Source organism: Orcinus orca, chromosome 4 (genome assembly GCF_937001465.1).
Source record: "Orcinus orca chromosome 4, mOrcOrc1.1, whole genome shotgun sequence".
Taxonomy (NCBI): domain Eukaryota; kingdom Metazoa; phylum Chordata; class Mammalia; order Artiodactyla; family Delphinidae; genus Orcinus; species Orcinus orca.
Window position 1 is genome coordinate 15,351,296 of NC_064562.1, and position 16,973 is coordinate 15,368,268.

Genomic DNA, 16,973 nt, shown 5'->3' on the forward strand with positions numbered 1-16,973 from the left:
TTGTGGGGACCCTGACATGTCTTTGAGGAAAATGTGCCCACGTTTCACAGACTCATCAATAAATGCCTGGAGCACCACATGCTCCTGAGTGGGAGGTGCATAAAGTACATTTCTACACAATTGAATTTCTTATACGTTCAAAGGATTGTATTTAATGTTTAACATAAAATCATTTAATAGGAATAATTTAAGAAAAGGGAGGAGTTGAAAGAAAATGGTAGGCTAAGAATTAGACAATAGAAATAGATGTGAAAAAATTGGAAAACTGCATCAGAGTGAAATTGTATTAAATTATTTGAATCACACACTTGATGGTGACTAGAGAGGGTTTATCAGTATATTTGGAAGATGGAAAAATTTTACAAAAGGAGGAAGTTAATTCTGGAGGATAGGCTGCTGAAAGACATTGGGAGGAAAAAAAAATTGGAAGTTATTACATGTCTCCCTGGGAGATACAGTTGGCAAAATAGCTGATTTTAAAAAGTTAACTATTTTCCCCAAGTTTCCTGAAAGACTGTGGACTAGCTTGATTTATATTTACCTCTGCAGAAAATATTTCAACACTTAACGATTTAGCAAGGAAACCACAAAGATAGTACATACTTTTTCAAAATAAACATGCTAATTGTAAAATTTCATCAAATACAAATGGGAGGTGTTTTTTCTTTTTTTTTTTTTGACAATTTCAAAATATCTGAAGAAAGGAAATATTTCTTTTCCCTAGGAGGCCCACCTGTGTTTCAGGGTTCCTACACTCCTCGTCCAGAACTGCAGGCATAATTTGGCATGTAAGTGTATTTTTTACGAGGTGCGTTAACGTCTTATCAACTTCTCAAAAGTGTCAGGGGCCCTGAAGGGTTTCAGTCTACTGCGCTAGACAATCATCTTTGGGAGCCCCTTCCGGCTCTCGAGGTACAGTAATCCCACGAATTTTTGTTCCTCAAACCTAGTTTTTTTGGTAACCCCTTCTTACGCATGACCGAGAAAGCATCTGTGATTGAAATCGAGGTGAGGCTCTGAGAGGCAGACTGAGCTGGGAGGGTCCCCCTCGATGCAGGGGACGCAGGGCAGCGGAAGGGTGGGCGGCACCGGACTCCCCAGGTCCGCTCACCCTTCCAAACACGGGCGGCGGCTCTGGGGCAGCTCCAAGCGCGTCGAGAAGTGTAATCCCTCCGCTAAGTACTTGGCTCTCAGGCTCCAATCACTAGTGGGAGCTGGAGAGGGCAAGTGAAAAAAAAAAAAAAAAAATTCCAGAGGCAGCCGAGGAGCGAGAAGAAAAAAAAAAAAGTCCCGAGGCGGCGGCGGCGGCGGCCGAGCAGCCACGGCGGCCAGAAGTTGACGGCGGGTCCGGACGCGGGGCGCGGAGCGGGCGCGGGCCTGCGGGGCTCCGGGAGCGGGCGGGGGACCCGGGACCGCGGCGCCGAGGACACCAGCGCCGGGGCGCAGAGGCGGGTAAGGCGCGCGGGAGGGCGCGCGGGCGCCGTCCTGGCGTGCGGGGGGCGGCCGAGCCGGCGGGAGGGTGGAGGGCGGCGCGGGCCGAGCGGCAGCCGGGCGCGGGGCCGGGCGGGCGTGCTGGCGGGAGGAGAGCGGCCGTGGGGCGGCGGCTGCCCGCGCTTTGTGCGCTGGCGGCTCTGCCGGGAACCCCGGACCTCGTGCCCGCGCCGGCAGAGAAGCGGGGGGCAGAGGCGTCCGCGGACGGGACACGTGCTCCGGAGTTGGGGAAGGAGGGACGCGCCGAGGCGGGGAGTCGGGACCTGGGAGCACGCGGAGGGCAGCCTCGGAGTCGGGGGGGAACTTCGCGGGCCGAGGCAGGACCCGCGGGCCGCCAGCTCCGTGCGGAGCCACCTGCCCCGGACGCCTCCCGAGACCCAGCCTCGCGGCGGAGAAAGTCCGCAGCGGGCTGGTCCCGGTGCCTCGGACCCGGCTTGACTCTGCCGCTGGTGCTTCTGTGCCTCAGTCTGTTGTTCTGTCTCTCTCTCACGTTCTCAGTGTTTCTCTGCCTTCTTCCTCCCATCCTCCCTTTATTTCTGTCTTTCTCCCTCCCCCCTCCCCCCGTTTCTCTCTTTCTTCCCACCTCCTTTTCTGTCTCTTGTCTCTCAATGTGTCCCTCCCTCTCGGTCTCCGTATGTTCCACCCTGAGAGCGCACACTTTCGGTGTCTCTCTCATTTAGAGGCTGACTTTCTGCTCCTTGTCTCACTGTCTCTCCTTTCCCCTATCTCTCGCTCTCTGCACCCATCAGTCTACTCGTCCGCGTTTCTGGCAGGGCTCCGTATTTCTGTCGGTTCCTGGCGGTGTTAGGGTTTTCGACATGAGACAAGATCCTCTGGAAGTTGTTCAGTGCGGTGCCTTATTCGTTTTGAGCTGCACCACTCCAGCTGGATCCTGGGTCTTTCGTGTTGGTTCTCCACAGACGTGGGAACACTGGTTTTCTTGAGTTACTAGGAATTGCTCTTTTCTCAGTCACCTTTCCACCAAGGTGAGGTCAGTGACTGAGCAGCCACAAAAGTGCCAGTGAAAGAAAACAGAAGAGAGCTACTTACTGCCCCTGACATATAAAGCGAGTGTACCAAACATATCTGCAGTGAAGCAGATACACCTGAGAAAAGATTCCTGGATTTTGGAAAGAAACAGAAAAGGCTCCACCAGTAGTGAGACGAATTAACTGAAAAGTATTTGAAAATAATTTGAAAGAGCACTTAAGGAAATTTCTTGCTATCCTAAACTGATGCCAACTAATAACTGTTTTCTTACATACATTTTTAGGATCCTAGTGACAGCTCTCCTAATTATTGTTTTGGGAAAATCGTGGGAAATGTCGTGTCAACTGGGACACTTGTCTTTAAGAAAATATTCCGTCTTTGTACTCTTATACCTCTTTACACTCTGGTGATCAAGAAGAATTATTTCTAACTGCAAAGAAAATAGGAAAGGATTTGTCAGTAATTTTAAAACACGAGACATTCCAGAGATCAATAATTTCTTTGGAAAACTTTCACTCTAAGGATGTTTTGAAGGATATTACATCTTAGTGAAATATGAAAGTTATTACACACTTAGTTCATTGTACGATGCAAAAAAAGGTTGTGTGCTGTAAGCAAATCATAGCAGCGATGGTTTTTTTATGGGAAATTAATTGCTCTGATTTTCACTTGCTCCGTTTTCTTTAGTCATGCATAGTGTACCTTTGTTTTTAGCAAAATATGGCCTAGGGCTCTAAAACTTGATACAGTGTGTTATTTGTCCAATCTGAATTACCATTTAGAAAACCACCTTTTCCTTTTGGTCACAAGATATGAGTTGATTTGATCTCATTACTCATGTGCTGGGGTCTGCTGATGCATTTTAATGGCACTGATTTGTGATTTTAAATCAAAACGTTAGTTTTTGGTGAGTTAAAATCTTGATTTATGTCATGTTAGTGAATCATCACTCTTTATAGGGGCTTTGCCACCTTGTCTGCCAGGTGCTGCATCGCATTTAGCCTGGGCAGGGGTGTCTGAAATTCCCTGTTAGATTTTTGTCCCTTAGTGTCGTGCTGCCTCTACTCATGATATGTTCATATATGCCCTTCAAAATGTTCCAGTCGTTAAATAATCTTTATTAAAAGGATATTGACTTCATTTTTTTCTTCATCAACGTTGAAAACTGTGTGGGATGGCCTGATAAATTTTTTTTGTTACAGTAAATGATTGTAGTATTTATTTAAAAGTATAAGGCAATTTAAAATGTGATTTTTGGGGGGTGCATGTAGCACCCTTTACTCTTCCTCAGCGCTCAACTCATATTTATCATTTAAATCTAACGTCGACTGTCATCTACTCCAACCCAGCAAAGCCTTTCCTAATTTCTGTAAGCCACCTCATCTCTGCCTCTCCGGCTTCTATGCACGCCTCCCTCAGTGTTCACCTCTCTGCCGTGTAATTACTTGCTTGGGTCTCTCTCTGGCTGTTTTCTCATTGAGGTGGGATAGTGTCCTTTTCTTATCTCCTCTGCATTTCAGATGCCTGGCACATGACATGCCACGTGACACTCAAAAAATCCTCGAAGGATGATTTGCTCTCTTCCAATTCGTTTCTAACTTGGGATTCTAACCCTTTGTAGATGCAGTAGCTCAAGGGAAATACTTTAGTGTGGTATCATAGTGGCACATAGACTGAGGGTTGAGAGAGTCGTAGAAAGCATCTCATCACACAATATGAACGATGAAGCAGATGAGGACCAGAGAATTTGAACACCACGCTCAAAACTAGACAATGAAGCCACATAGGCTCTACAGCTGAGACCTCGTGTTATATTCACTGGGCCACAGTTCTCTTTACTGGACTCCTGTTTGCTTGCTTCCACTAGATGTGGATAAATGTATTATTAGGAGGAAACAATTGTTGCAACTCTGAAAATCCCTTCTCAGGCCAAACAATAAAAGTCATGCATGAAATGTATCAATCTGCAGTAACTCTTGTTACACATATGCATGGAGGTAATATTTGTCCTTGAGAACATTGCCTTCTAAGTGCTTTTATGTGTTAAGCGCCGTTCTGCTTGCTAACTGTCATATTGGGCAGACTGATAGTTCTACCTGCGAAGATTTAAGCTCTCTGGACTTCAGTGGTCTCCTCTGTAACTTTCAGTGTGTATGTTGAAGAGGGGTGGGGAGAGAAAAACGACGTTTGGACCAGGTTAAGAGCTCTTTCTGAAGTTTTTCTTCAGAGACTACCACTTTAACTCCCAGAACAACTGTAGATTCATCCCTTTTACATGTCAGACTTCCCTGTGAGCTTTTGTTTGAAAAAGGGCTAACGTAGTTTAAAAAAAGCTTGAAGACCACTTCACTTGTTTTCCAATCTCCCTTCCAGGTCTTGAATTTCATAATCAAGATAATTTCTAGCTTTTAAATCTGGGTATCTGGAGGATAGCTGATAAAAGTGTTAAGGACAGAAGGAGAAATTGCTTTTGCCTGAGAGATACTAATTTCAGGTTTCCATGGGACAGATTTGATGTGATGACAGAAATTGAAGTGGAGGTGTTATAATATATAGAGGCAGGCTAGGATTCAGGGAGAGGGAGGGGCCAGGGCTAGAAACATAGATTTCAGAGTCCCTCACACTTTAATAATTAAAATTAAGGAAAACTAAAACTTTTTAGGGGTAGAATCTGGAGAGAGAAGTGAAGATTTGGGGACAGGGACATTTGATGTTACTTCTGAGTACTTTTAAAGCTCATCTGTAGTATTAAGATAAAAAAGGTAATGCATGACTTACGTCAGGCAGTAACCTGTTTTAATGAGTTTTAGAGCATCTACTTACATGCCAGTTACCTTAATTACATTCATCTTTACTTAAATGTTTGAGAGCCTGCTCTCTGCCTGGCGTTATTATATACTTTGGGACATTGCAACCATGAGAGGCCCAAGATCTTTGTTGTCACTGAACTCTCATTCTAGAGAGTGGAAATACAATGATCTATAAACAAGCACATGAGTAAGATAATTTTCAATAATGGAGATTGCCATTAGGAAACTAAGACAGGGTCATATGACAGCAAATGACTGGGGTTACTTTATATGAGGTAGCCAAGGAAGGCCTCTCTAAGGATGTTCCTGCACAAGAAAGAGCCAGCCCAGTGAAGATCTGGGAGAACTTCGGGCACAGGGGGTCATTAAGAGTGTCTCTAAAGCAGCAGTAAGCTGGGCACACTGGCAGTTAGGGGAAATGGTAGAAATGAGGTCACAGAGATTGCCAGGCCCATGTTAAAAGGTATGCATTTTATTCAAATACATTTTATTGAACCATCCTGGAGGATTTTTAAAAAATTTTTTTAATATTATTTTTTAAATTTAATTTTTATTTCTGGCTGCGTTGGGTCTTTGTTGCTATGCACGGACTTTCTCTAGTTGTGGCGAGCGGGGGCTACTCTTCGTTGCGATGTGCGGGCTTCTCATTGCAGTGGCTTCTCTTGTTGCGGAGCACAGGCTCTAGGCACGCGGGCTTCAGTAGTTGTGGCATGTGGGCTCAGTAGTTGTGGCACGCAGGCTCAGTAGCTGTGGCTCGCGGGCTCTAGAACGCAGGCTCAGTAGTTGTGGCGCACGGGCTTAGTTGCTCCGCGGCATGTGGGATCTTCCCAGACCAGGGCTCGAACCCGTGTCCCCTGCATTGGCTGGCGGATTCTTAACTACCGTGCCACCGGGGAAGTCCCCCTGGAGGATTTTAAACAGAAGTGAGCAAATGTGACTTAGCATGTCTGTCTGTAGTGTGAGCAAGAATGTCTGAAGATGATGTGGGAAGCTGTGAGAAGGATCTAGCAGAGTTTGGTGGTTTGGCCAAGGGTGAAACCCTCAGAGACTGATCAGACATTGTTCTTATCTGTGAGTAAGAGTCACTGGGCTGAATCACGAGTCATGGTGTGTGGTCCCCGCCGCGTCCCCCTGCAGTTGATCTACATTGCAGCAGTCCACTGGTTCAGTGGTTGCTTTTACTTTTATTTTTTTCTTATTTTTTAACATCTTTATTGGAGTATAATTGCTTTACAATGTTCTGTTAGTTTCTGCTGTACAACAAAGTGAATCAGCTATATGTATACATATATCCCCATATCTCCTCCCTCTTGAGCCTCCCTCCCATCTTCCCTATCCCACCCCTCTAGGTGGTCACAAAGCACCGAGCTGATCTCCCAGTGCTATATGCAGCCGCTTCCCACTAGCTATCTATTTTACATTTGGTAGTGTATATATGTCCATGCCACTCTCTTACTTCGTCCCAGCTTACCCTTCCCCCCCGTGTCCTCAAGTCCATTCTCTATGTCTGTGTCTTTATTCCTGTCCTGCCCCTAGATTCTTCAGAACCATTTTTTTTTTTAAGGTTCCATATATATGTGTTAGCATATGGTATTTGTCTTTCTCTTTCTGACTTGCTTCACTCTGTAGGACAGACTCTAGGTCCATCCATCTCTCTACAAATAACTCAATTTCGTTTCTCTTTATGGCTGAGTAATATTCCATTGTATATATGTGCCACATCTTCTTTATCCATTCTTCTGTTGATGGACACTTAGGTTGCTTCCATGTCCTGGCTCTTGTAGCTGCAGTGAACATTGTGGTGCATGACTCTTCCTGAGCTTTTACTTTGAAATTGCAGACCTCGACACCTTACAGTTCCCAGATGTCACCTCTTTACCTTCCTTCAAATATCTCCTGGGCTGCAGGCAAGCGTCTTGACTTGGAGGCAGCAGGGTGTTTTGGGAAGTGCTGTGATAAGGTTCTTTAGGGCTCAGAGTGACCTTTGAACCACCTGGGGGTGCTTGGGTCTTCCAGCTAACATCTCTGCACTTCATTGTGCATAAAATTTGTGTTCTGGTTACAGAGGAGAGGAAGCAAGTCACAATTCCTCTCATCATGTTTGAGTGTCATATTTTTGTACCCCTCAGCTTTGAAAACTTCGCATGCTTCTTGAAAGACTTAACTGTAAAGTCCACAGTTTAGATCTGGATCTCACCCGTCGCATCCCAGCCCTTTCCAAAGAGCTGCTATATAGTAAGCATTTAGTAAATATTTGTGGAACGCTGTTGGATACAGTCTGTTAGAGACCCATAGTTTTGACTCCGCTGACTTTATTTTTCCTGCCTTTCAACAAGTATATGGCTGCATGTGCCTTCAACTTTAGAAGATAATAAGTAGCAAGTTTGGAAGTGATTTTTCTGCAGGTTGCATTTACTTATTGGCTAAAGGAAAAGAGATACAATCCAGTATATCTCTTTATAACATTTCTTGCTTGGCTGTCTTGAGATAAACATTTTCGTCATTTTTATAGCAGTTACATAGATATGGACTTAAACAAGTACAGACACATCTGTCACTAGTTAATTTGCTGATTTACGAATCTGAAGGGATTCCAAGGAAGTCTGTAATGATGGTGCCTTTGTCTAAATTAATCTCTTGATAGAAATCAGTGAGTTTCATCTAACTAATAGAATTTACAGCCATCTATAAAAGGTACTAAATTATCATCAGTTTCTTTTCTGGAAACAGGCTACTGTTCTGCTGTTGTCCAATAAACATTTAGCCCTAATAGTACTCGTAATGGGGGATTATCCCCAGATCCTTCCTCTTATTAACAAGTGTAGTGCTCTCCTCAAATGGGCTTACAAACAGCTGGCATTACCTTGCTTTTATGTATCTAGCAGTTCTCTTTCATTGATTCTTTAGATCCTTTTCAGTTAGTTAAGAGTCTCTTCTGTTGTCTCTTCCTGTCTAACTTTATTTTGCTAAAACCTCATGCATTATACCCATTGGCTTCTATGTCAGATATCTTCTGTTAGTCTTTCCAGATCTGCCCTCAACCCTTCTACTCTATGCTCTCTGCCCAGGATGATACCTGGCTGAACCACGCTGATTTCCAGATGGCTTAGGTCACTGGAGACTTCCAGTGGGAGATTAGGGGGAGGGTATTGATTCTTCAGTTTGCTCCTTCCGTGATCAGCTTGGACTGCCTGTGTCTCTGCACAGAAAGTCACTGCTTCTTTTCAGGTAAACTCTACGTCAGTCTCTCCCTCAGGAGTCCAGTAATCTCTGGAGTTAGTTCCTCTGCTCTTACTACCCTGATTTACTGCACTACCCTTCAGGTTCTTTTGCACTCCTACCTATACCTTATTAAATTGTTTGTTTGTAAACAACTCCTCTTCAGTTTATCAGAAGTTGTAACAGCTAAGGTCCCATTTTCTATTGATTCAGCTTCTGAAAGCCACCTCCTTTTTGGAGCCTTCTTCGACTGATAAGAGCAGTTGGCTCCCCTTAACTCTGGACATCTGCTTTCCACCCCAAATTATATGCTTCTATCCATGCAGCAATGGCACAGAAAACTTACATTGTGTTATGTAAATACTTTTCTGTCAACCAGTTTATTGGCTTAAATTTTTTACTTGATAGTCTGTAAGCCTTCTACATATGTAATTTGGTTGTTTAACTTTTTTATTCATTTATTAACACAGTGCATATGTGTAGAGTCACTGTTGAGGTCCACGCACTGTGCTAGGCGTGGATGCAGAAAGGCAGATGTTTGTCCTTACTTGGGTTGAGGATTGGGAAGGGGACAAGAAATAAAAAACTACACATAATATTTACAAATCAAGTTTGTGATTTATTCAATGGCCACAGAGCGGTAAAACAATCTAAGCAAATTTCTCTCGTTTCGTAATGCTAGAAAATTTTAGGCCTAACACCGTTGCAGCTTGATTCAATCTCACCTCACGTTAACTGAGAAGTGAGAGTTTTGAAGCAGTATGAGCTGTCCGACTAATTCACATACACAGTTTACATATAACAGTATGTTTTACTTGATTGCATTGTTTTCATGATCTGTTCCACGGAACAGTGGTTTTGGGGAAGGTCAGGTTGTGTAGCCTAAGAAGGATCCCATGGGTGGCACCGTAGCCTCCTGCTGAACTGTGGAGACTCTGGAGTTTGCTTTTTTATCACTTAATAGGTGTGTGACCTTGGGCAAGTTACTGAACCTTCTGTGTTTCAGCTTCATCATCTGTAAGCTGGGAATGACAATAATAGTGGTTACTTCATAGGTTTGTTTGAGGATTATAATGGTGAATATTTGTATAGTGTTGAGAGCAATGCCAGGTACACAGTAAACACCCCAGAGGCTTTCGATAAGTAAATAAATGATCAAAGAAATCTGGGAATTGCTGATATTTTTAAACTGAAGCCTTTTCTGAGCCTTAATTATGCTCATGTGCATTGTGACCATCCCCCAAAGGGGTATTTGACCTTGGGGCTTATACTGATATTGTCCCCTCCATATATCACTGGACTAATATTCCTCAGAACACACTTTTGGAAAAATTGATACAAATAATTGGCTAAACATTTCACCAGTTTATTGTCTCCTGAGAGAGAGGACTTGTTCCTCTACCTGTCACACCTATTATAGAGTGGGGACCCAGTTCCTGTTCCCCTGTCCTTCCCCTTTTTTCTTTTTAAAGGTAAAATGAATGTTTTTCTTCATTACCCAGGGAAAGACTTCCTGCCTGTATAGATGTAAGTATACTCAGGGTCTCTGGGGCTCACTGAGCCAGGTCTTTTGAAAAACTACTTACTGTTACATTTTCCTAATAAAGACTACATATTCCTTGAAGTGAACTTGGGAAATTCAGAGAATTGTAGCAATTAAAATCACTCTCTTCTACCACACAGAAGTAACTTCTTATTAACATTTTGGGTTTTTTTTTTCTTTACAAAATTGGGAGCATAATATAATATGGTTTTGTGTCCTGCCTTTCTTTTTCATTTGACTTTATAGAATATTCTCAATCCAAGCCATGTAGTGAGTTCTGGCCTTCAGATGATTGGTAATCTATATTTGAAAAGAGCTTCCTTCCTTATTTACCCAATTCTGTGGCCAGAGACAATATGAAAATAAAATGGTGTACCTAGAACGAGTTTCTCATTTTAAGTATTCTTGGAAATTGGAACCACCTGGTAAGCAGTTGGCTCTTCTGTTTAAGAGACCTGAAGTAGGTGACCTCAGGTTGCTTCATTTATGAGTCATTCCAGTGTTCTAGCCAGCAGCCAGATGGACCCACAAGAATCCATGACCAGGCTGCTTTGAAGCCATTACTTACTCATCCTGAGTGACTGTGAGTGAACTTACGTAATGTTGAGATTAACTAGGAAAGTTATCCAGGGAAACCTGAATTATTCCAGAAGATATTTAACTATTATTTAATTTTTAAATGATAAATTTGTTCCCTCCATTGCATGATGGAGGTGTAGGATTCGAATAATATACTAATACGGAGGACAAACATTCTCTGAGTATTTTATCATGTCCTGTAATTTTATAATTTTGAGTGAGAAACAATGTTGCATTTATGTCAGTACATAAGGTAAAGACTTTAAAAAGACTAATTGTTGTAGGTTTTACTCTGTGTGCTTTATAAATGATGGATGCTGTTGTAATTAAAATATATCTGCTCAGTAAGTCCTTTTCCATTCAATATACTTCAACACTTTTGAATCTTTCTCTCAGGATTAAATCAATTATTCTTTAAAACACTTATCTTTAACATCTGTAGCAAATGAAAATATTTAAATTCTTTCTGAAGAAGAAAACCATGCTATACTGTTTAATTGAATTAAATTAGCTTTTCATGGAAATCTACCTAGGAGCTGTTTCTGGAACCAATTTGGAAAATGATCTTTGTATTCTGTGGCATTTATGTTTGATTATGTTTTTCTTAGTAATTCTCAATGGACCTGATTCACTCCTTGCTTCAGTCATCAAACCCTTGCAATTTATGTAGGCAAATTAGGCCATTTCCTACTCCATAATTATGCATATTTATGGAATAATGTATGCTTCCTCGTTAACTAAAGGGGGTGTAAGAAATTCTTAATTCTATAACTTAAAATTATCTAAATTTTATCATTTTTAGCATTCTGTAGAGTATGTTAAGACTGAGATAAAAGTCATATGTATAAGTTAACTTCTTCCCCAAAGAAGTTTGTTTTAACACCTTTTACTAATAAAAGCGGGTACTGTTGTTTCTAAAAATAGAGAATCCAAAGCTTCTTGTAAATATATTGCCTTGAAACAATCTGTGCTTTAGGCATGTGAAAGATTTTGTGCATACATTTTCTGTACTACTTTTTTCTACATTCTCTCTTACATTGTTATTTCACAGAGCCACGAAGAACTTGAAAATTGCTCAGAAAAACTCAATTTTCAAGTTTTTTAGCTGCGAAATTTATCCTTTGTGATCCACAGCGTGGGGATATATATTATATGCTTGGGCCAGGACTATGACTTGATGCCTTTATTTCTTGAATACTTCCTGCTTAGCAGTTTAAAGATACCGAAAACATATTTAGCGTAAGGAAAAAAAAACAAAAAACCTTTGCCTGTATCTGCCACAATCTGAATTGTTGGAGTTGCAGCTCTTTTTCTCCTCAGGCCTGTGAACACATGAATGCTCATTTGTATTCTCTTCTACTCGCCACCTTCCCACTCTCCATCCACCCCTTACTTTTTCTCACTTTTGCACTTGATTTGAAAACACTGTTTCCTCTGACTACTTTTTCTGAGCTAGAGGGGATTAAAATATGCTCATTTCTATGATCCTGAACCTCTAGGATATTTTCAAGATCTTTCCCTAGCTTTACCATCCTCTGACTGATTCGAGTTTTGACTAAATTGGCATAACTGGAATTATGACTTGCTATTCTGTAGACATAATCTTAACATACTTTAATAATATTATAGAATGATAATAGCAAAATGCAATTCTATTTTATGCAATTACTTACTTAATTATATAATTTCACAAATACTATTTTTATGAAATGTCCATGTTTTAAACATTGAAAGAAATGGGTTCTCGTGGCTAAACAAGTTAAAAATGGCACATATTATATAGAACATATTGTTAGATATAACTTGGATCTAGACAGTTTTCATTCCTTTATGCATTTCTTTGATATGTAATGCAATTATAGATGTTTGTTTAGGTTTTTACCAAGTACTCTCTAGCTCCTATTTTATTTGAAATTTTATGTATTTATAATTGTGGTTTGAAAGCTGTTGTTATACGTTCTTAAACATTTTTCTTATAACTTACTAGCATGCAGCCTGGCTTACCATGAGACTATAAATTCCTTTTTTGGCTCATCTCTCCTAAACCTAGAAGGTATAATGTAGGTTTTTTTTTGTTTTTGTTTTTTTTTTTGCCGTACGCGGGCCTCTCACTGTTGCAGCCTGTCCCGTTGCGGAGCACAGGCTCCGGACGTGCAGGCTCAGCGGCCATGGCTCACGGGCCCAGCCGCTCCGCGGCATGTGGGATCTTCCCGGACCGGGGCACGAATCCACGTCCCCTGCATCGGCAGGCGGACTCTCAACCACTGCGCCACCAGGGAAGCCCCTATAATGCAGTTTAACAATAATATTTTATATCTTTAGTTTGTGAATAATGTCTTTCTTACAAATGGAATTACTAGATATTTATGCACTACGAATAAACTTGATGCCATATGTGTCAAAGAGATAGTTTGAGTCTTGCTCTAAGGGGAAAGATGTTTAAAATCATAGATGATACACTATCAAAAAATGAATGCAGAGCATAAACAGATGGAATACGGGAATGACAAAATGAGAAGTCGATGAGCACATCTATGAAGTGCCAAGTTGAGTCAGTCTGTTATTCTGTCTTTAGGTGATGCCGTCAGGGAATGTGTTAGGGAAGGGTATGACTGCTGTTGTATGGTTTCACTTTTAAGATTTAGTATTATATCCTTCAGATATCTTAGTTTTCCTCAGTGTAAACCAGTGCTCTCTTTTTTTGGAACTGATGAGAGTTTTTCAGTTTGTTTAACTTCTTGGCTTTATATTTGTGTATTCTATTTGAAGTTACAACAGCATTTGCTTAGTTCTCTATGTCTTGTCCATACTTTCCATTGTTGTATAGAGGCTGTATGTTTCCTTGTAACTGTCACCTTTCTAGACTGAAAGAATGCTCACCTATCTTGTTTTTCTTCACAGGGCTGTCCTGTGGTCCACTTGATCATTTATTTTTATTTGTTTGGATTTTCCTCAGTTTCTGAGTCTTTATTTCCTCTTCTTTCTTGGTGAAATTAGAGTTATAAGTTTTCATTCTTTCATTTCAGCAGGTATTGGAGTGCTAGGCTGTGTTAGACTAGAACTGTATGTAGCGTTTTAAGTAAAAATGAACTGTGGTTTTAAATAGGAGGGAGAAACATGTTTTTTGTTCTTGAGTGGTATCAGTGCCATCGTTACCTTTGTTGGCTATGGGAACAATTAACACAGTGACTTCTATGCTCCTTTTTATGATAACTAAGGCCCATTTACCCTAAGAACTTCAGTCTCTGTATACTTCCTCCCCTACATGTATAACCCTATAGTTTTCCACTTTCAATCTTATTTGATGTTTTCCTCGTCGTAACTCATACAGTTTTGGAAATCTTGTAGGTTATCCCACTGACTTGGCATCTCACATACTGGAAAAGCAGTATCTTTTGCAGACCTGGAAAATTTAATCTGCATTTCCTCTTCTACATCATTTATAATGATGTTAAATAAGACCACTTCTAGCACCTTCCCTATCTGTAGTTTTCTTGCCAAAATAATGCTTTTTTTTTTTTAACTAGTCATTGTTTCTCCAGTTAAAAGTTCATCTAATCCTATAACGACTCAGTTCTTTTTAGTAACTTTAGTGGTAGTACGTTGTCAGGGGCTTTTTTTTTTAAAAATAGGGTGGACTATATTTACTTTCTCCCTTGAGGTTCCACACAGCTTTTACTATGCCAAGACATGATTACCCCTGAACAAAGTCAAAGCTAAGCCCCCACCCCCTTACCATTGTTTGCTAAACTCTTCTGTGAGCTTATGCTTTAGCATATATGGACCTCGCAAATTTGCCAAGAAATAATTATAACATTGAATTGGGGAAATTTGAAAGGCTGTGGATGAAAGATGAAATTTAGCATTAATGTTGATGGTTGAAATGCAATTACATATAAGCAAGCAAAAAGGAGTTTACCGTGTTTGAGACTTTCCTATGTTCCAGCCAATGAGCTAAATAAGCCCATCATGGTTAATACGGTGATTGTCATCCCCATTTTACAGATGAAGGAACTTAAGACATAGTGAGGTTCAGCAGTTGTTAGTCCAGGATTCTAAGATAGGTGTCTGATTCTAAATATGTGCCTAAATGATGGAGGGCTGTTAGAGCCAGACATTGTGTTAGTTATTGATGATACAAAGATGAGCAGAACTAAGCCCGTGTGGTCCAGGAGCTTCGAAAGTCCCTTGAAGGAAGGAAGAGACCTATGCACAACTGTAAGAGAGGTAATTGCAATGTGGAAGGTGTCGTGAGCTAAGTAAAACTTAAGTAAAAAGTTACCACATTTTGGGCTTCCCTGGTGGCGCAGTGGTTGAGGGTCCGCCTGCCGATGCAGGGGACACGGGTTCGTGCGCCGGTCCGGGAGGATCCCATATGCCATGGAGCGGCTGGGCCCGTGAGCCATGGCCGCTGAGCCTGCGCGTCCCGAGCCTGTGCTCCGCAACGGGAGAGGCCACAGCAGTGAGGGGACCGCGTACCGCAAAAAAAAGAAAAAAAAAGTTACCACATTTTTACTTAAACTGACTTCCATTTGATCCACATTTTTTTATGTGTACATTTTTTTGTGAGGGCAGGGGAGATGGCAGGGGAGAGGGACATGAAGGGCGTTAACATGGGTTAAATGTAGTGACATGTTTTAGCGGATTTCGGAAATCAAATAGCTCAGGCAGTTTGCTAAGAATATAGAGATGCAAATGATGAAAAATCATTTAAAATTGATCAATTTATCTGAAATGACATTAATAAACTTAAAACATTATTTTGAAGGAAACACCATAACATATACCTAATGGTAAACATTGGATTTGGGGGCTTGGCAAAAGTTCGGTTATTGGGAGGGACCAGAGGTATCTACTAAAAATACAGTAAAAACCTTCCAGGAGAGTTTGATCTTGAAATAACTTTTTCTAACATTTAAGTGGACTCTGGGTCATCATCTGTAATAGAGATATCACCTATATTTTTTCTCTGTTCTTATTAGTCAGAATGTGTTAGCGTGAAGATGAAATTACTACAGTGGTTTTCAAGGAATCATAAAGCCTCTTCTTTATTTTAAGCATAACACCTTTATTTTTTGCAGGTTTAAATGAAATGGGGTCTGTTGGCTGTGGCCGTGGAGCTTAGCTGAGGCAGAGTTGTTAAATTAAAGAAATCTTTAGTTTCAGAATAACCACATGAAACGTGTATTTGACATGGAGAAAAAATGCTATGGGGAAATCAAAGTTTAAAATGGACTTAGGCATTAAAAGTGAAACGGTAAATTTAAAAAACTGATGTTACAAATATTATATATATGTTAAATCAGCACATTTTTGCTAGTCCAGTAATCACCATTTGATTTTCTAAAGGCATACATATATCACAAAAACATTAAGTTACGGTACAATTTGTAACAAACAGAAAGCTTCCTTAGCGACTCTTTATATTCCAAAATACAATTTTTCCATTATGGAAAATTATATTTATGTTGCACATAAATAATCAGATATTTGCTTCACTAATGATCCAGATTATTGTAAAATCATGTTACTGGATTTAACGACGCGACCTCTGTTCTGTGACCTTGTGTATTCTGGAGGCTTGTTATGCATGTCAAGGGTATTTCCTTTTATTTGTTTTAATTTTACCTGCCACTTAAATCATTGAATGATCCTTCATAATGTTATTATGAAACCGTATAATAAGGAAGGGCTAGTTGATTATTTTTTACTTTAACTTTCGTAATCTCATATAGTTCAGATCTTCTTTGTGTTCTCATTCCTCAGGTCAGATAATTCTCGTTTTGCAATTTCTCATCACAGTAATGGATGAGACAGAGTAATGATGTTTCCGTACATTTATTATTATTTTAGCATTTTACATCTGTTCGCTCTTTCAAGGGGGGAGAGGCAAGTGGTATGTTGAAAACAGCACACGATTGGGAGATAGGTAAGGCCATAATTAGTTTTGGAACCTGAGACTGATCACTTAAATAAAAGACTGACCAATTCTCTAAGGTCTTTCTGGCTTGAAATGCTATCATTCTGTAACCCAAACGGGCAAATCTTATCATGGTTAATAATTACAGGATGGCGTTAGTTTCTTTAGAGCAAGGCACTGTAACTGATTTGTCTTTTTCCTTCAGGTGGTTTTTGGAATTTCTGAGACAAAACAGTGTTCACAAATTTAAGTCCTTTCCAAACCTAATCACCTTGGGTGTTTTATAATTCTTCCCATGAGAGACTTATACTTACAAATCATATAATTATTACTAGGTACCATTCTATATGCTTTTATAAATAAACCTTTTACTTGGGGGTTGTAAATAATTTTGGTTAGTAGGAAGTCACTCTGCAATCAA

The 16,973-nt window shown here is 40.7% G+C and overlaps 1 protein-coding gene across 3 annotated transcripts in view; it reads left to right on the plus strand.

Annotated features, from left to right (window-relative positions):
- The first annotated feature begins 1,233 nt into the window (after positions 1-1,233).
- BMPR1B (bone morphogenetic protein receptor type 1B) overlaps positions 1,234-16,973 on the plus strand; it is a 421,980-nt gene continuing 406,240 nt past the window's right edge. For all 3 annotated transcript variants that reach the window (XM_033400369.2, XM_033400370.2, XM_004276991.3), the window contains exon 1: positions 1,234-1,452. The gene's annotated coding sequence lies outside the window, so the exon portion shown is untranslated. The remainder of the gene's footprint in view (positions 1,453-16,973) is intronic.